At 43.3% G+C, this 20410-nt stretch overlaps 1 long non-coding RNA gene across 1 annotated transcript in view; it reads left to right on the forward strand.

The window, feature by feature from the left end:
* LOC114426134 (uncharacterized) overlaps positions 1-7355 on the forward strand; it is a 46718-nt gene extending 39363 nt beyond the window's left edge. The window contains exon 4 of the long non-coding RNA XR_003669331.1: positions 7296-7355. This is a non-coding gene — a long non-coding RNA (uncharacterized LOC114426134). The remainder of the gene's footprint in view (positions 1-7295) is intronic.
* The last annotated feature ends 13055 nt before the right edge of the window (positions 7356-20410 follow it).

Below are 20410 nucleotides of genomic sequence, written 5' to 3' on the forward strand. Positions count from 1 at the left end.
CAGGGAGTGCGATGTGGTATGGATAGGTGAACGCTTCACCTATTGCGCTGGTTAATCTCGGTGCTGTCACAGCAGAGGTGAGGCGGCGGCGGTGGCGGGCCTCGGCTTCGTTCAGGTCTGACTTTCCCTCAGATTTTGTGGGAGGTTGGCAATCTATGACATCATTGTTCGAGCCAGCTTTTATCTTGTTGCGGCTTATCGTGGCCGCTGTTCCAGCACAGACACATACGCACGCCTACAGAGCAGGCCTCCAGCAGAGTGGATTAAAACAGCCTGCACACTTTGACAGACCTCGGTGGGCCCCGGCATCTGTTCTGAGCACTGATTGGGGGACCCTGTTGCTCCTCTAGAAGGTGACACATATAAAACAGACCAATACCAAAATATTAAACCATAAAAAAAGTCTTTGGAATCTTTCTTTCCCTCCTATTAGTGCACCCATCCTCAGTCCCTGAGAATGTTGTCTTTGTCCCATTGTTAAATGGTGGGTAACTACTTGCCATGGTTGAGCAGTGTTGTAAACCCTTTTTTCCCCTTCACCTCTGTACCCCTCCTCCTCCTCCTCCTCACACTGATGGTGTGTTTTTGTGATGGCATCTTACAAAGTCGCTTTGTCCACTCATCATGCCCTCCCACGCCCTCTATCCACCATCCTCCATCCACCCACACACACACAGGGTCAGAGGGAGCAGCATTCATTGAAGTCTAACCAGCTGCATCCTCTTTCACCTGGTGCCCAATCAAGAATGCTCCCTGGACGAGGGCATGGAATCTAAGCAAGGGCCTATTAGGTGTGATGCACACACACACACATACACAGCAAACCAGTCCAGAAAATGCCTGTTGTAGCAGTTGCCTCAACCACACCTGTTCAGATTGTCAGATTGTGCAGTTGTGCGACGGCGTGGAAGAGTTCCTCATTATGGCGACCATTGTGGATGTGCTTCTTTTCGGAGGAGCTGGCGTGGAAAGCTTACTCACTGCGGCATAGAATAGAGTGGCCGTCATGTTTCATTGTACAGTCTCCAGCAACTTTGACGGCATAGTGTGCTCACACATGCACACATTCACACTCAGAAGCTGCGGATGACATGAAGCATATCCCCACTTCCTGGCACCCAGCATTTCAAGGATATCAGGGCTAATTACATCATCATTATTTCAAGCCGCACGTGTTTGCTTGTGTGTGTGTGTGCTCAGTATGACACATGGAGATCTGTGTGTGTATGTGTGTGTCTGTCAAGTTTTAATGAGGCTCCTCAGACAGGCCTCATTGAACCTTTGGTCCACCACTGAACGCCTCACAGTTCTGATGCAGGCCAGTGTGTGCCACCCCCAGGAGCCACACAGGGACAAACACTGCTTATCAGATGGCAGAAACAGATGCACTGCTTTCACACAGGCGAGGAACTAAAGACGCAAAATGATGAGCATTGATTCCAAATGGTCTTCAAGGCAGTGAGCGGGTTTTGTTTGTGCCCATCTGACTGTGGATCCTGGTCGATGCTGTTGGATGTTGTGTGCATGTGAACCAGTTTGTACATATCTATTGTGTGTGTGTGTGTGAGCAGGGTAGAAAGTTGTGGGGTCAGAGAGGAGTTCAGTGTGTCAGAGGTCTCCGAGCCCCGGCTCTTTGATTCCACTCCCTTGCGGCTCTGAGAATTTCCTCTCCAGTTTCCCAGTGCTGAGCCCACGCTGGGCAAGGAGAGCCGCGCCAGGAAAATTTATGTTGATGTCAGCAATGAAAACACCACCATCCCTCCACCACGTCTCACAATATTTGTCAAACAGCAGTCTGTCCATTCTTTCTCTCTCTCGCTTCGTTCTCTTCTTTCTCCCCGAATATTTCCATTCTTACTGATGTACGTTTTTGAAAACTTAAATCCGTGTTGGCGAGGGGTTTCACACTTCACATGGCTTGTTGTCTCTGCAGGGACTTTGGTAACACAGCACACTATTGGTCTCCTCAGGGGCTGGGCTAGTTTGGGGGTGTCTTTAAAGGTGTAATCCACACATATTTCCTTCCCTAAGGCCCTGTATATGGAAAGCTAAAACAAAGATCTCAAAAGAATTGCAAATACAGCATTATGCCCTCCATGGATTTCACATTCCTGCATCAGAATAAAGTTTAATGATCCCTTTTGTAAGATATCTCTGTTCATGTATCAATAATAAACTGTTTGCAGTCGCCAAACATTCAGAGAGAAGTCAACATAACATATTATGAGGTTAGCTGGTAATTTACAGTTTTTTTTATCACCATCATATTTTCCTAAACACATAGTTTGCAACTTTGAGGTAAAGTGCAAACCATGATACTACCCCCACCGTGCTACACAGATGGGATAAGGTCTTTAACAGATTCAGACAGGCAGCAGTGTTCTTTCGGGAGAGCAGCACTTCCACCATCATTAGTTCTCCTGATGGTGGATTCATGAACGTCGACACCCAGTCAGATCAGACTTTAATAGGTCACACAGGACACTCTCTGACACCTGATTCACCCAGTGATTGAAAACACCTCTAAATAGATTAGAATCAGAATTCCTTTATTTATCCCTGAGGGGAAATATTTTTTGTCAGAAATCAAAGATGAAACTGAAATATATAATAAATATCTAAATACCTATGTAGCTTTTAAATCCCTGAGTTGCGTGTAAAGAAGAAGAACGTATTTACTTCTGTATAAAAACCTTTACATGACATGAATGTACCAGTATGAATGTACAGTGTCTGTGTCTGAGTGACTGTTACAGTTCAGAGTTCAGTGGTTTGACTTCCTGTGTCTCTCGGTGGTGCATCATGGGAGTCGGAGTCTGTTGCTAAATGAGCTCCTGTAGCTGGTCAGCACGTTGTGGAGCGGGTCAGAGGGAAAGTCCAGTATAGTCTTTATTTTGGACAACATCCTCCTCTCAGACACCTCTGTCAGAGAGTCCAGGCCCTCTAGATGATGGCACTGGCCACCACAGACTCATAGAACAAAGTTCAAACATGAACTTTCTCCACTCACAGATATGTAACGCTGGATCGTTTTCATGAATAAATACATGATCAGGTCCAATATTAATGTCTGATATCATTGATTGGGTTCTCATCAGGATCTCTGCCGTGTAGAAAATGTTGTGTTTCTCTGAAGCACCAGTTTTGTTCCATACTCTGCTGGAACATGTTGCTTTTGCATCATCGCGGGGTCTATTGTTTCATCTATGTCTTATATCATCTCTTGCTTTTACATCATAACGCTTGTGACTTTAGTGCTCATTTTTCTAGTAGCTGCTGCATGGGAGTCCACACTGTGGGACGGTTGCTGTGTGAGTGAATTTCCATGTGGTTTGAAATGTGGAAAATTATGATTGCGTTTGTGCTGAATGATTTTATTGCACCCAAGCTGATCGGGTATCCATCACGCTGTGTCCCGTAGATATTTATAGTGCGGTGGGCTATCTGCAGCGTGCCGATCTCTGAACTGCAGAGTAAGAGGCAAAAAAAACGTTTCAGCAGGTGATTGAGTTTTATGATAATATTCAGATTTACAGTAGGTGGATTGTATTGCATAACAAAGCATATGAAACGCACGCCCTCCGTCACTTCCTGTGTATCCATATGAAGGTGTGAAGGTGTATCTCTGCACCATGCTGCAGGTACTCCTGCCCATGCAGAGACAAATGTGTTGAGACTCCTAAACAGCTTCTTTCTCTGATGAGCTGTGTCACTCACGCAGGAACAGAAAGGTAAATCTGAACTGTTAGCTTTAGCAAATTCAAGACAGTGAAAGGTCCCTTCTCTGAGCACGAGCATGAACAACATACATGCTCAAACACACACATGTTTTTATTTCCAGCCAGTATGAGTCCCAATGCCTGGGGGTCAGTGATAACACTCTGTGCTGGTTCTTATTGGCCAAAAGCCTCTTGTGACACATAAAAGACAAGAAACATGTAGTGATCCGTCCATTCTTGTGTGTGTTTGTACGAGTGTGTATGTATTCGGGATCGGGTTTAAAGTATTAGTGGCAAAGCTGGATGAGAGGTTTCTGTGGGCTGCTGTGGTTGACCTTTTAGGGGCTGCTTGAGGATGAGGGGGGGCAGTTTTAGGCAAATGCAGAGTCCACCATCTTGGAGGAAAAAAACAACATGCAGTATGAGCGAGCAGACAGGTGAGAGATGTGTGGAAGAAAATATAGATTCCGTTGCATGTCTTCTGCTGCTGCTCACATAATTACGTGTGCAGGAGCTCCTGGTAGTCACTTAAACAGGGCCTGATTTGGACATGGGCCATGCCTTCAGGCAGCCCCCAGTCCCTCGGTTCCCAGCCCGGTCCCGCTGGGTCCTCAGCCCAGTCCCAGCCTCCCTCTGCTGGGAGGCAGGCGGAATAGCTTTAGCTATTATCTGGAGCTAAATCACCAGATCGCCTTCGCTGCTGCTCTATTGTTATTATTACTGATGGAATGTAGAATTAGGTGGTATGCATATTTCACACACAAGCGCTGACACAAATAGGCTCCAACCTTGTTCCACCAGTGACTGAATTTATGTTTTTCACTGATGTATTTTGCATTACTACATGCTTTGAATTTGAAGCTCCTTCTTTGCATGTTTCCTATCCATAATTCATGTCATCTGCAATCCTAAAAATCTGTAATCTGCACTGTTTTCTTTTTTAATCTTTGGAGTAGCCCTGATATTTGTCCTGTAAATTAAAATATTATTGCCTCTGCTTCTTAAAAATGTAATTATTATTTCATCCATCACCAGAGCATAAATATATCTCTTTGCAGGGAAGCTGCTGGTTGCCGCTGGATATGTGAAGATGCAATTTATGAAAAGTCTCCTTGACAGTAGACATAACAAGCGGGCATTCTAGTCACGTTTTCTCTTCACCTCCTGCATGGCATCTATCCATCATCTCATTGGTTGGCATGCCTGGCTCCTGCCATCATCACCATGGCAATGCGAGTGTCCTCCCAGTAGCCATCACCATGGCAATGGGAGTGTCCCCCAGCAACCATTCGCATGGGCCGAATGTAAGCCTCTTAACCAGGATCACCATGGCAATATGTGCCTGCCGAAACACCGGGCTGTGGTATGTCTGTGAAAAGAGAGAGAGAGAAAAAATGATAACAGTGATATGAGCCATATCATCCGGCATTGGTAATAGAATTTTTTTTTTCATGCACTCTTTTCCTCTTTCATTGTAGTTTTTGAGCTCAAGTTTTTCACATCTCAGTGCATCAGTGTGTAGTGGGTGGGTGCCGTGATGTCGCCCACCGTTCAAAGCGGGGCCCTGCAGGAGGTTTAAATGGCACCGATAGAGTCGCGGTCCATCTCTATCCTGCTGCTGAATACTCCGGGCCCCTCTGGGAGCTCACCGACCCTGTCTGCTTGGGACATCATCTAGTGTCAGTGTCCTGACACACAATAGTGAAAGCTGACAAAACCACAGGGGGTGAATTTGGTGAGAGAAGGGGGTAGCTGGTGGAGAGAGAGAGAGGGAGAGAGAGAGAGTAGCATGCCATTGCTCCAGCAAAGGACATGTGTGTGGGCACACACCCTCGTAAACAAACACTATCTCTCACATACACACATGCTTATACAGTGGACGCACACTCATGTGCAAAATGTGCTGTTACACTTCTGTAAAGACATGCACACACACACACACACACACACAAACACACACAGAGTTAATTGTGCATATTCATGAGCATACATACAGGGTGTTCCGTTTCGCAAGGCTGACTTTTATTGTTTCCCTGGTGTGTTCAGTGTATGTGTGTGCACATGGGCATGTTTATATAAAAAAAGTGTATGTGTATGTGTGAAATACTGTCTGCGTGAGCGTGTGTGAGTGTGTGTGCACGCTTTTAGCTAAAGAGCCTGGTGGGTATCAAGAAGCATAGCTTTAAGGTATGATATGTTAATAAAATGTGTCAAGATGTCTGGAACCCTTTCTCTCTTTATAAACAAACTTACAGCCTGAGCGCTGCTAATTAGCAAGCCCATCTGTTCAGTTTAGCAAAGTTGTTGAGATTTACCAGGGAAACTGTAAAAAGACAAGCTCACTTCAACACGGCAGATGACAAGTGTTAAAATTCCCAAATTCAATTCCCCAGGCTGCAGCCTCTTGTTGAGTGTCTTATTCAATTACTTATCTATTAATATATTTATTTATTTCATCCATCGCAAATGAATGAAAAGAGGCTTTCATGACTGTTTTATTTTTTACCCCCCCCCCCCCCCCCCCCCCTTCACATATTAAAATGGCCACACTGGCAAAAAAAATCACACACCAGCAGGACTTGCAGTGTTCGCTGAGACGCAGCATATGAATATACCGGGTAACATTCCCCCAAACAGCATCATCCAAAGCTGTGGCAATTTGCTGGGAGAACATTAATTGCTGTGGCTGGGGCCCAGGTTTTGCATGCTAAGCACTCTGCACCTAAGTCTAATATGTGTGTTTATGAGTGAGAGAGTTTGCATTTGCCGGTGTGTGTGTGTGTGTGTGTGTTAGTGTCGGGTGGAAAGGAGAGGGGGGGGGCACGGGGTCCATCTGCTCTCTTCTGCTCCTCTGCACTGATATAAGATTACGTTAATCTGGGTACTTGTCAGGACAGGTTAGTGAAAGCAGACGACTGGGTGGGACTCATGCTAAACAGGTTGGCTAGAGAGCGGCTGTTTTTGCCCTCAGCCTCTGCGGTGTGGGTTTTGGCACATGGCGCTGCTTGGTGAGCGTACAGTGCCATCACTGCAGTGGACTTTTTTTTTTTTTTTTTGCACAAATGTTTGCTTAAAACTAATGTGTGTGATGAGGAGAGGGCATCTGTTGATGCACACACTCTTTATTTTGGTGTCTGTGGGTGAGTGCTGTGGTGGGAGTCAGCACCACAGTTTACGCTCCTGCCCTCCTTTTGCATCACCTATGTTGTGTTTACCCCTGCCTCCTCAAACATTTTATTCAATTAAATAGCCCTCCTAAAATCCCATCCTGCATCCTGTGCGCTTCTGATGTTGTTTTCACTGAAAGCACTTTAAGGCCATAATGTTTTTGTAACTTGTTATGCTAATTAGAGTGGCCCTCTTGGACTGCGTATAGCACAGAGAAGGATTTATTGCCCGTTTGCTTGCAGGGGGAAGAAAAGAAAAAGAAGTTAGAGTAATTAATCCCGTTAACCAAGGATAATTGGGCAAAAAATAGCCCAGCCACTGGCAGTGACTGGGAGGAGTCGTAGTTAACCCTGTTTCCTGTGTTTTATTTCAAACTTAATGTTTCCTCTTGTTTAAACTTCCTCTCAGGATTCCTGCTAATCCGCCTGCCTGCGCCCCATTGGTGGATTGAGGCAGCGTTGGGGGCCAGAGAGAGGAGGCGCCTCTCAGTTCAATCAAACGTCAGCAGACGCTTGGCACACACTCAGAGTTTAGTGAGGTCAGAGCAAACAATCTGATTTTCCTCATGTTTTTTTTTTTTAAATTATCTCTACACATATCTAATGTATTAATGTATTTTGGCATATTTATTAATTTTTGTCATGGTTCCAGCAGCACATGTTCAGAAATGCATTCCACTGATTTAAAACACTGTGGACAATTAATTTCCTGTTTTACAGCCTTATTAACTGCGGTTAAAGTTTTGTCTTTCACCTAACTGTTTTGCATTAACATGTTTTTATTGGAACAAACATTTTCCAGTTTTTACAGTGGAATTCCCATGCACATAGCCTTTTTATGATCAGCTGCAATAACAGGCGGTGCTAACTCGTTCCATACCCACAGTCCTCTCCCTCAGGAGAAACACTCATCTGTTTTTGTCAGTACCATGCCGGGACTGTAACCGGAATAGGCAGATCCTAATTTCACCCACTTTCAAGGAATTTACAGGCTTAAACAAGACCTCCTTGAAGATGTGTTTGTGTTGGAATATATGGGGAGGAAAAAAAAAGAGAATCTATATTTTATTTTTAATATGTTTTAATTGCAAATAATAAAAAAGTTTTTTTCTTTATTTAGTTTTTTAGTTTACAGACAACCAAGATTTGTTTTTTCTTCTGCATTCATTTGAGAATTGTTTGCTTCTAATTGCTGTTTTGATTGTTTCCAAGTTGGGTTATTAGCCACATTAGGTCAGATTAAGGACAATCATGCCGAGACAAAGCCAGGTAATTAAGAGAGGATATGGAAGCACTGTCCAGTTACACTTGACTTCATTAATACCGCTAACTTAAATCAACCGTCACTATGCTAGCAGGAAGGCTGTGTTTTTCTCAATGTGAACTTGTTGTCCTGCCTCCAGCTCTTCACGATAGGCTGTTTAGCATCCACAGTATGGCTATTGTCACTGTCAGCCATAAGATGGGAGGCAAGGGCATGGCAGAGGAGAGGCTACCAGGAAGAGAAGTTAGTCAGGGGGGTGGGGGGGTGGGATCACTTGACATCTTGCAAGCAAAACCCCTCATTAATTACACCTTAAAGATAATTATTTTCTTGATTTGTTTGCTCTTTCAGGCCACATTTCCCATCGTGCTGCCAGTATTTTTCTGCTCCTTTTGTTTACTTATTTATCTGTTTTTGTGTTTACCTCCCCCTCCCTCCCCTGCTTGCACCATATGGTTGCGGATCAAATAATGTCAAACATTTTGCCCTTGCAAGTTTTTGCAATTTGCAGTTTCCAAATGTGAGACCTGTTGAAAGCAGGAGTGATAATGGACATGCTCTACCCCCCGTGGTTTTTGTCCCACCATATCTCCCTTCAATTAATGCTACAGCGGGAGTTTCATGTAATAACACTTGCACTTCTGAGCTGTCCGCATGAGAAGAGGGAGAGGAGAGGGAGACGGGAGAACAGAGGAGGGAACAGAGGGATGTGAGGCTGGGAGGAAAAAGACGAGCAGGAGAGAGAAACAATTAAAGCTGGGCTGGGATGCCATGACTGGCCTGTGCAGTGGCCATGTGAATGTTGCGTGTCAGCTAAATAGAGCGGAGTGTGATGGCGGTCGGTAGAGAGCATGCTAAGCTTGTCTATCATTGTTGCTGAGCGCAATCAAACTGGTGCCAGCAGGATGGAGGATGCGTTGACAGCTGTAATTACCCATCGCCATGGTGATCACTTTTGGTCTGCCGCGGATGGCCCGACGGAGGCCCCTCCTTTAATCAGATTGGGCTGTCAGTTGTCAGGTAGACATGGGTGGGCCGCCCACTCTGTATGTGCACTGGGTCTTGGGTCCCTAGGTGTTTTTAATTAGGTATAGAAGACCTTGTGTACTGGCTGGAGTGGGACTGGGGGGTATGGCCTGTATCTGTTTCATAACACAATGCATCAATACTGTGTTAGATTACTCCACCAAAGGGAGACTTTTTCAATACTTTAGACACCTCAACATTTTATGACATGTAATGCAAAATAAATAAATATATAAAAAGACAGCATAACAAAAAATGAAACATTAGTTATCGGCCAATAGGATGAGGGTATCAGCTGACTAAAATTGACTGTGTCCTCAGTGGACGTGTCACAAATTGCATCATTAGGCATGTAAAAAGAACAGTATGTGTGTGGTGTGGAGGTTTTAGCATGACTTCTATCTGCTCTGCATTAGCATTTCTTCAACAGTACAAGCTTATTCATCCAGTTTAATAACTGAACAACAGAAAATACATGCCTACATTTACACAGAATAATATGTGAATCTGTTAAAATCACGCAGAAGAAGCTGAACACTGTGGACATATTGGATATTGGATACAACACAGCTGCAAAAGTCCATGTTAGGGAATGGTTGGGGGGTACAAGCTGCATAGCGAACCTTCACTCAGGAGTCCAGGGTTTGAGTCCCCCTGACACTGGGAGCTGGTTTGTTTTCACTCACTGATACGAAATGCAGTTAGAGTTAAAGGGGCATTAAATAAAGAACAGGGTCGGTGGATGAATGAAGACATAACATTAAACACATTTTATAAAGAAATCCAGTCCTTCCACGGTCTCCATTTCTTGGCTACCATAGAGATGAGTCCTCATCTCCACGAACAGGTTGAGATACGTCCCAAGTACTAAAATATTAACCCCATGTTACATTTTCCTCCTGAAGTCGGGCTGGCTGTGTAGCTCATTTAGCAGCAGTTCTATGATATCTGTAGCTATATGTTTGTGTGTGTTTGTCATTTTTCTATTTTATATAGTCTTAGTTTTTGTGTCTTCTTTTGTCTCTGGTGCTGTAAACAACTAATTTCTCCCTTTGGGGATCAATGAAGTCTCATCTTCTCTTTAAACACTGTTTAAATAAATGGCAACAGACAATACCAATCCCAATATTGTGATTAACTCTTTACCAATCCGAACACAGCTCGGTAAGTGACTTCATGACATCTAAGCTGCCGCTCGCCATCTGTATTTTCAGAACAGGAGCATGGGTGGATCTCTTTTTGGTCATTTATAGGAAGCATCATGTCTCCTGACAGGAAGTTTCTATCTATAGCATCCCTTTGACTCAAACAACAGCAAACACAGTCATTGTCTCTCTGTTTATGTTTGTTTTTATACTGTGCAGTAAGAGCAGCACAATTTGATCCATCCAACATGTTAATTATCGGACTTTTAATAGCATATTATATCACATTGATTCTTGAACCAGTGGGGGGAGAAAAAAAACTGCTCTGCTTCATATATAAAGTGAGGCTGTACATGACTCACTGCCTTTTAATAAGATGCTGTGGTGGCAGCTCATAATGGTGCAGTGCTTAAGGTAAGGGAGAATGCCAGGTACAGTCTGATAATGTCAGTGTGATAATTAGTGCAGAGAGGCTTAAACCAGCAGCCCACGGGGAGACAGCCCCTGGTGTGGAGAGATGGCACGCAGCTGGATCATACTTAATTAAGTAATTGAATATCATTTTGCCAGTTAGCTGGAAATTAGCTGGAAATTAAAACATGGACAAACACGACACTGAATGGACATTATAAAATTAATTTGTGAGAACTCCTTTTTTCTACAAGAGCTAATGGTCTGATGATGAGGGTTGATTTTATTCCATTGTGGCTAATTAATGTGTTTTTTTTTTCCCAGTACTTGATGCTCATTTTTCTTCTCAGCCATGCTGCAGATAGAAAAGGCATCACTCTACTTCATGTCTTTACCTGCCTTCACTCAGGATTTTTTGGCATCTCAAAGCCCCACAAGTGATTTGTGTGTGTGTATGTGTGTGTGTGTGTGTGTGTGTGTGTGTGTGTGTGAGCACTGTAAATATGACTTTCATTAGTCGCGTATGAGATAGCCCAGAGTGAGCTTCTTGCTGTGAGGAGGGAGGAATGTGGCTTAAGAAGGTACAAAAATATCTCTGGTGGTAAAAAAAAAGGAGGTCAAGCTCATCCTCGGTGACACAGGGACCCAGATTAAAGTTCCAATGATTGGAGAGTATTTATCTAAAATTGGACATTCTGTTCCACTCTTGCTATCCTCAGTTTAAAGCCACTTTTTTTCATGTCATTTTTTTATATCCTACATACTAAGTGTGTACAGATTAGGTGTGTAAGAAAAAATTGATTCTGTGATATATCGCAATATTTTATTTGGAGATACTGGTATCGATTTAAGTTGCGGCCAAATTGATTTTTTATTAATTATTTATGAGCAAACATTAATTTCAACATTTTACTTTTGTGGTGCACACTGTCTCTTTCAGCATAAAAACGTGAATGTGAGATACAGTTGCATTGTGCAATGTTCTTATAATTAAAATAATTATAATTGAACATTTTGTTTCATATAGTAGTATAGTATATATATAAAATCGCAATATATAGCGTCTTTGTTGGTGTATCGGGATATATCGTATTGTATCGTGACATGTGTATCGTGGTATGTATCGTATCGCCAGATTCTTGCCAATACACAGCCCTAGTACAGATTCTTATACAGATCTTAAATCTGCATTTTAAACCCTTCTTCATATAACATTTTTATTTCATTTTTGTTGTTATGCTTGTAAAAAAAATATATAATCATTTGTAGGAATAAACAAAGCATTTTCAATTATTCATATTATTTACACACAAGCAGTTGGTGCCCAATTAATGAAGGTAAAATCAATTTAAAGGCAAACTCACGTTATGCTGACTCATATTTGTTTCATAAATATATAAATGATCCACATGAATCCAGTGGCCTCTGTCTGCTATAAACACATGTTTATTTCGAGCCAGTGTGCAGCAGCTGCAGCTTCCCCTCGCCGCTCTGTATGTTGAATGTTCCACACTGTATATCACAGCAGATTTACTCATCTTAATATAGTGATCAGCATGAGGCATCAGAAACCACAGGAGGAAGCCACTCACTACTATATCCTGTTTGTTGTGCCGCTGCCACCCCAGTTGCTCTCCATGCAGTAATAAACAAATAAAGTGGGAGAAATTAATCCCTCTGGAGCCATTGTGGGCATTTCACGTCACCCGCCCCTGCGCTCCCCAGCTGCTTCTATGTGTGTGTGTGTGTGCACATAAATGTAAGGAGTGTGTGTCTGAGCAGTGGCCTGCGAGTGATACAAAGCCCATACAGAGATGAGAGGAGGGGAAGATGTGAGTGCAGAGCAGAGATACGTTCAGAGTGTCAGTAATAATAAAATCAGGTCAGGAGGACAGAAATCATGTGGGGATGCATGCATGCATTACATCATATGTAGTTATTAAAAGGCCTGTACATCCACAGTATTCAAGAACTGTCAGTCAAATATTAACTTTATCTGTGAAGTGATCAGGCTCTGATTGATACCTTTAACTTAACTTTAAACACACACGTGACGTTTCAGGAATGCAGACGAGCTGCAGCCTCCTCTGCAGTGGTGGAACCTGCAGCATGATGCAGCTGGAGGTGGGTGAGCAGGTTGATGTTATTGCCCCCCTGTGTGAATGATTAGTGAGCTAACTTTCCTCAGAAGCTTCTAGAGTGTCTTGTTCAGCCAAGCATCTGTAGGAATGAGAGGCTGATGATTCCAGGCCTTGTAAATGTATGTTTCTCTGCCACCTGCATTTAACGTGTTGATGGAGAGGCTTATGGTGCTTAACCATAACCAGTTATTTTAATGCCTGACTCGAACATGGAAGTAGTGTTTGCACAGGGTCAGAGCCACCACCCATCCCTCCACTGATCTTGTGAGTGATCTGCCTCCCTCTCTCTCTCTCGCTCACTTGAACTTGGCAGTAGTAGCCACACACTTTCTTAGGCCCTGTCCACATGGAGACGAGCTCGGGCGTATCCCAAATATTTTTTTTTTCTCATCGTATGGGTGTTTCATCCACACGGATCTGAAGTTTCAGGAGCTCGGAAACCATAACTTTTGAAATCAGGTTCCAGAGCTGATAGATTTCAAAACGCTGTTTCTTTGTTTACGCCCAATATGAAACTTTTCTCAAACGATGACGCCACAGCTCCACCTCTCCCTTAACCCGCATGCGCTCACTCCAACAACAAACTACTGAACTTGTTTTTGCTTTTACAGCAAAATCTCCTGCTCCTCTGCTAACACAGCGAGCAGCAAGTGGACAATAACTAAGAAGTTTTTAGATCCATTCTGTTTACACTACACAAGTTTTGTCATGTCTTCTTTTCTGTTTTTGACGTGTGTTTGTGGTATCGTTACAGCGTCACACACAGGCCTGGCATGTGTATTACAGCATTTTTTAGTGGTTCTGTGTGGACACACACATTTACTGAAACGCTGCTGTCGTTCCGGGTAACGTTTTTGAAATGAAAATGGCATCGTCTCCACCTTGATGTGGCCTTAGTAGCTGTTTATGTTTAGGAGTACCGCCTCCTAAACATCAACAGCACAGGAGTTGCTGGATGTATGGACGGTTTGATAATAATTACACTTTCAGAAGCTGAAGGATTTATGCAAGCTATGTGTGCGCGCGCATGTCTTCCCCCTAGTCAGATAATTTCACAAATTACAATTTAATTTGAATGCATCAAAAGAGCAAATTAGCTGAATAGTGAAATGACCTCACAGGTGCTCCAGAATCACAGAGGAAATTTCGCTCCTCAGATCTTAATACGCCCACATGTATGTGTTTGGTCAGCCCGGCAAAGAGGCTTATGGCTTGTTGTTTCCTAATTAAGAATGTAAAAGGGGATTAGGCTTCAAACAGTACAGTTTGTGTGGTTTCGTATGGGTTATCTCTAATGGTGGCATTATCATTCTTTAATGTTGTTTTTCTCAGCACAGAGGTGGCTCTTCCTGTCCTCCTCCTCCTCACCGTCTCTTTTCCACCCCTCCTCTGCTTTCCCTAGTGGCCAAAGCAGCACAAAACGTACCACTGGAACCCCCCCGACTCAATCCACACACACACACACACCCTTCCCTCCCTCTCCACACACCCACCCAAACCCCCTCTTTCTGTTTCTCTGAAATAAGCAGTATTCTCTGGCCCTGTTTGATCCTTTGACTATGCAGGGGCTTCATGTCTGGCCAGTGTTTTTGGATCAGCAGGTAGTCGCAGGCAAGCTGTTAAAGGGGTCATCATTCTTCTCTCGCTCTGCTCCTCACACACAGATGGGGACCTGCTGAACTCTGCCAAAGGTCAGAGCTAAATTACATATTTTATGAATTCTTGCTTTGGTTGAGGCTTTTTGAGCAGCGACACAGACTAATGAAAGGCTGCCAGGAAACAATTATCTGACATTTCCATTAATCACACTGATGCTGTTATTTCATTGTCTCAGTTTTATTTAGGAATTTCTGAGATGTTTCTGGATGTTTCCACCCTCTTAACTCTTATTTCACGCTCATAAGAAATTGAATTATCTTTTTCTTTTTTGTATTCGGCCTTTCCTCCATCCTGTGTCGAGTTGAAAGGGCCCGTCTGAAACGTGTGATGTTTGGAGAGGAGACATTTTGGCTGGCATCCAGCTCATTGTACACCAGTCTGGACCGGCCTGCCATGGCGGCTTTAGTTCGTCGTACAGCAGACGGATGACAACTGCCGGCACGCCATTCAAGACAACAGAAAACAACATCTCCACACCATGTCTGATGCATTAGAAATGGAAATCAGTGTATCTGCTGGTTTTACTGACAATTTCCTTTGTTGTAAAAGGATGGATTTGCTTTTGCTTGTTTTGATGCATGCTGGAGTTTTTTTTTCTTTAGTAGCTGGATATCTTCAGATATGATGGTGAACATATGTGTTTGTGTATATGCACATAAGTTGATGTAGGTGCTGCTTTGGTGTGTTTGGATAATTCAGTTACCATCAGACTGCAGCATCTGCCATCAGATGTCTTCTCACCGGGGATCCCGAATGGTGCTGGAGACGCCAGTATATCTGCTTTCACACTGCTGAACATGACATTTGAACGTGCATGTACACACAAAAAAAACAAAAAAAGGAAAAAAAAACTCGCCTGTGCACGCACACACACACACAGACACACACTTCACAGAGGCTGTGTGAGAGCCAGAATGCAGAGCCTGAGGGCTGTTGTGTCTCTGATGTTTGTATTGTTTACTCTGTTGTCCCAGTGCATGTAGGAGATTGTTGCGCACTTAGGCCTCACTCCAGCCTTGTATTATTTACTATGACTGGTGTGGACAGCAGGTTACTGTCCAGGAGAGCTGAAAGGCCAAGCAAAGAGAAGGGGGAATAAAGGAAAGTGAGATCGAAGGAGACAGAAAGAGATCATTGACTATACCTTTTTTTCCTTATATTTGTTCACATACTGCTTCCTTCTCCTTTTCAGTTTGGCTTTGATTCCTTCTCCTCAAACCTCTGCCCCATGGGTCACCCGCTGACAGACAGCGAGAGGAGGGTGCCGCCTCTCTTCTTATCCACTCTTCTCTGACTTTTTTTGCCGTTTGGGGAAACGCACCGTTTTGCAGCCAGGGAATCATTTGGGAGCCGCAGGTAAGTGAACCGAAGCCACACAGATGTTAATCTCCCCTTGGCTCCCCCTCAGACACGCACCGCACTCCTCCACCTCCTTCCAGGTCTCTTCCCCTCTTTTTTCACCCTTCTTGCCCTAAGTCACTGAAATCTCATTGAAGACAGCAAAGTGGGAGTTGAAGACTCTTGATTGAGTTTTTTTTTTTCTTTAAATGGTGGAGGAGAGGGACGGGGTGGCAGGTAGGAGAGGGGGGGTGGTGGATGTGTCTCGCGGCTTCGAGTGAGGGCTTCACTTTGGGCGTCCAGGCAGGTGAGCTTCTCATCTCACTCTGCTTCTCAACTCACCTCACTCTGCTCTCCCTTCTCCTCCAACAATCCGGTTATCTGTGTCTATTACAGGAGGGTGGCTGACGGCCTGGATAAATCCTCACACTTCCAGACATGTTCAGGGGGTCCTATCAGCTGGGGACAGGACCTTGAGCCCTGATGAGAAAACTGGTGCAGGGAAATTGAATTAGCTATTGTGTCTGGGTCTTCATTGATTGCTATTAGAGCTGGCCTGGAGCTGGGTGAAGGAGAGACGAGGAGAGTTAAGCCTGTCTGAGTGAACGACCCGGGTCGGTCTCTGGAAGGGGAGCTTAAAGCCATATCAGATTCAAACACTTGTCATGTCACTCACTAATAACAGCAGCGAAAATCAAAAGAAACAGAAATATCAAAGAAAAGTACAGAGTCTGAAAGCATCCGCGTAAAAAAGAACGAAGTAATGATGACTATGTTCATACTGCCAGGAGTAATGGTGTGAGTCAGTCATGTTAGAAGTGGATAACAATGAGAGTCAAAAGTCTATAAATGTGACAGGTCTTTTAGCTGGAGATGATGGATGGAGTCTGTGATGCAGACACTTCCTGTTTCTCTGGGTGCAGAGCCGCGGATGAAAGAGCTGCGCTGTGTTTTCAAACCGAGGAAGAACAATAGGTCAGAGGAAGAAAGAGTTCCCCTGACCTGACCCCCCCTCTCCCAACCCCCCCTCCCTTCTGTTGAGACTGGCTCCTGATAGTTCTGACACCACTGATCTCTCCGGCTGACTCACACAAAGAAAGAGAAGATGGGAGATACCTGTGGGCATTGCACGCTGCTGCTGCTGCTGCTGCTGCATGCGCACCTGCTTCATTGAGGAATGTTACCACAGTTTTACATACAGATCAATCTGTGGCACTTCACAGGAAGATTTGAAGGAGCTTTATTGACAAATCAGTGCAGATTTTGACTCACACTAAAGTCCAAACATCAGCCAGATATGCCAGCTATTAATCAATTTATAAGACAAATTGTCACAAAGCTTGGGTACATACCCATATCTCTTGTCGTGCACAAATAAACCATCACAGACTCGGTGATGACCTTGATCCATTTCACCTAATGAGTTTTAAAGAGGTGATGGAGTCTGTTCTATAAAAGGTAGCTGGCATTACATGGCTATGATGCAACACATCCTCACAAAAAAAGAGAAAAATAACTGAAGTAACAACAACACTGTTGCTCAACAATTACATCTTGCAGAAAGGACACCTGCTGCAGGCATCATGGGTTCATGTTGATCCCAGTGCTGTTGCTTTATTTTATTTAAGTGCTTCATAAATGCTGTGAACTTCACTTCTCTTTTTCTTTTCATTGAGGGTTAAGGTTAGGCTTTAAAACGGTTCGATTTAGATAAAGCTGCCCATCTTGGCTACCATGGTAACAAGTCCAAACAGCTCATATGGCGTGGAGGCAGCAGATGTATGTACATAGCAAATGGCAACCTCCTAAGAAGATTGCAGTTCAAACCACAGCCTCTAGGGGCTGGCACCAAAAGGGAGTCAATCCCCATAGACTCCTGCCTCTTTGTCTGCATTTGGAGTTTAGGTGGACTATGACACCGCCAGCATGGAGGCGGTCTGACCCCCCCCTCAGTGTGTAAATCAACGAAGAGTTCAAATAGGATCAAAACATTATCATAACTGCTTGTGCTTCATATTTTGAGATACAGATAGAATGGTGGCTTAAACCGAATTTCTGGCTCCAAAAAAAATTTCTTTCTTTTTTGATGTTTTGATGACATGCTATAGTGATTGTGCAGTCAGAGGGATGTAATAGCATGTTCATCTGTATCCTGGACGAGCTCTGCGCTGATCCTCTGGGGTGTTTGTGACAGCTACCTGCGCAGGTTTTCCTTTTTGCTACAGCACCACATGTTGCTTCCTTCAGTAGAGCAGCAGGGATGATTGATGACGGCTTCATTGTTTGTTTCCTCCTTGATATTGTGATTAAAAATTATTTAATCATTTGACAGTGATTAAACCATTATTTTCTTTGCAATCTGGCTTCTATTGTCACATCTGGCATTTTTTCATGGCTCAGATTAAATAGCAGGAGTTTTTTAATTTACTGCTTTGCGGCAGTCTCAGGGCCTAATAAGCCCCACAGACACAATTATAAAGTGGGAGCTAGCAGTGCTGAGTCCTCTGTAAATAAATAAAGCAGGTTATAACATTTTTAAAAATGTTCACGTTTGAAAATATGCAGACTGGAGGCAAAAACAGTTTGTGTATTGATATAGAGCAGTGTAGTCCCTGCACATAGATGACATGCAAATGTGAAGGAACCTTGTTAGCAGGATGAAGAGGATGGTCATTATTGTTTAGCATTTAATGAAAAAGTGTAAACCCAAACTATAAAAGAGTGAAGATAAAAGACAGCGAAATCATTCCTGTTGATGAGCTGCAGATTAATTGTGATTACACGACCCCCAGCCTTCTCAGTTCTCCAGCAGGTAACCTCACTTCACCCTACACGTTCAGCAGCGGCTTTACACCCTGCATAGGTGTGGGCCCAGAAACATCCCACATGGTAGCTCACACTGTTTTAGCCTCCAGCTCTTCATATGAGGTATTCTGTGTGTGTGTGCACACGCATCTGGCAGTGTGCGCGTATGTGTACACTGGCAGCCTCACTCTTTTATTCAACGATAGCTCTTTCATCCTCTGTAAGAGGGCCGCAGGGTCTTGCCCTCTAAGCTCCAGAGATGAAGTCTTGTGTTTATGTGCGTTAGATTTCCATCCCACAGAGCGGGCCCTCCCCTTCTGCTCACATTTTAAACGAGGAGACGTGGACAACAGCTCCACAGTTTTTACTTTTCCACTGTTTCTACAGGCAATAAGGATTTAGGATAAATAGCTATGCTACATATTGCTGTTTTTAAATACACCAATGATCCTCGTGCCTCTTTTCATTTTTTATTTGTTGGCTTCAAAAGAAACAGATGGAGCAGATGTATTGATGCGTTGCTCCTAAGCACACAAACCAAACAATATCAACAATTTGGAAGAAAAACAGAGCTGTAAAAAATGGTCATAAATCATCATAATCCAGATTATTAAAATGACTCCAGATTGGCAATTTATTTCTGTGTCACAAAGGAGAAATAGAAAATATTGTGAATAATGTGCATTTATGTTTTAGGGACAAATCAATACATATTATGAAATAATCTCACATTATATATATATTTTATAATGATTTCATCAAAAAAAAAAGATTACCATTATTTTTGTAGTGCAGCTATCATGTTTAACTCATGTTATAATTTAAACATGACTTGTTTGGAACCTTTGATGTATTTTTGTAGGCTAGCAAGGAAGTTAGCATCTCAGCGCACAAATCAAACAATAGAAACTATTTGTAAATCTGTCATCAATCATGGTGATCAATAGGATTAAACTGATATTCTGTTGTGTTTCCCCTGTTTTTATAGTAGGGAGAAAAAATAAACAACATACATTTATTATTATTAAGATCTACACACACACACACACACACACACGGCCTGGAAGAGTGGTGGGTCGGACTGGTAGCAGAGGCCGGAGTTGACCTCTAGTGAGAGTGTAGATTTATTCTAATCAGTACTCTGCTTCTGACAGGTTAACTGCCGCCCTCTGACCCAGGGAGCTCTCTGGGTGTCACCGTCCTTGTGTTCCCTGTCCGCTTTTATCGGCAGCAAAAAGAAAATGTAAATTAAATGCAGCATAAAAATAGATGATGGGAGCTTGTTCCTCTCATCTTTTTTTATTCACCCCATCTTATCGCTCCCTCCTTCTTCCTCTTCTCCTTCTTCTTCCTCTGCTGCTTCTTTTTTTTTTCTTCAGCTACATGCTCAGAATGAGATGGAAGAATAGGTGCTCAGTTCTGCTTTCTTTCTTTCTGTCTGTCTGTCCAGCTTGCACAAACAGTGAGACCAAGCTGCCTCATTGAGGATGATCACCAATAAATAAATAAATAAATGTATGCATATGCTGGTAAAAGGAGTGCTACAAACAGACTTTATAATAGAAGAAAGCCCCTTTTCTTTCTGCAGAAGGTAGTGTTACATCCGTTGTTGTGCCTTTTCATTGCAGCAGAGAGGGCACTAGAATTAGATAGCATTGTTATGCCTCCATCAGAGCAATTTTCCAGCAATGCCTCTAAAAGCCCTCATACACTTCATCAGTATTATTGTAATTCT

Source organism: Parambassis ranga, chromosome 21, assembly GCF_900634625.1.
Source record: "Parambassis ranga chromosome 21, fParRan2.1, whole genome shotgun sequence".
In the NCBI taxonomy this organism is placed as follows: domain Eukaryota; kingdom Metazoa; phylum Chordata; class Actinopteri; family Ambassidae; genus Parambassis; species Parambassis ranga.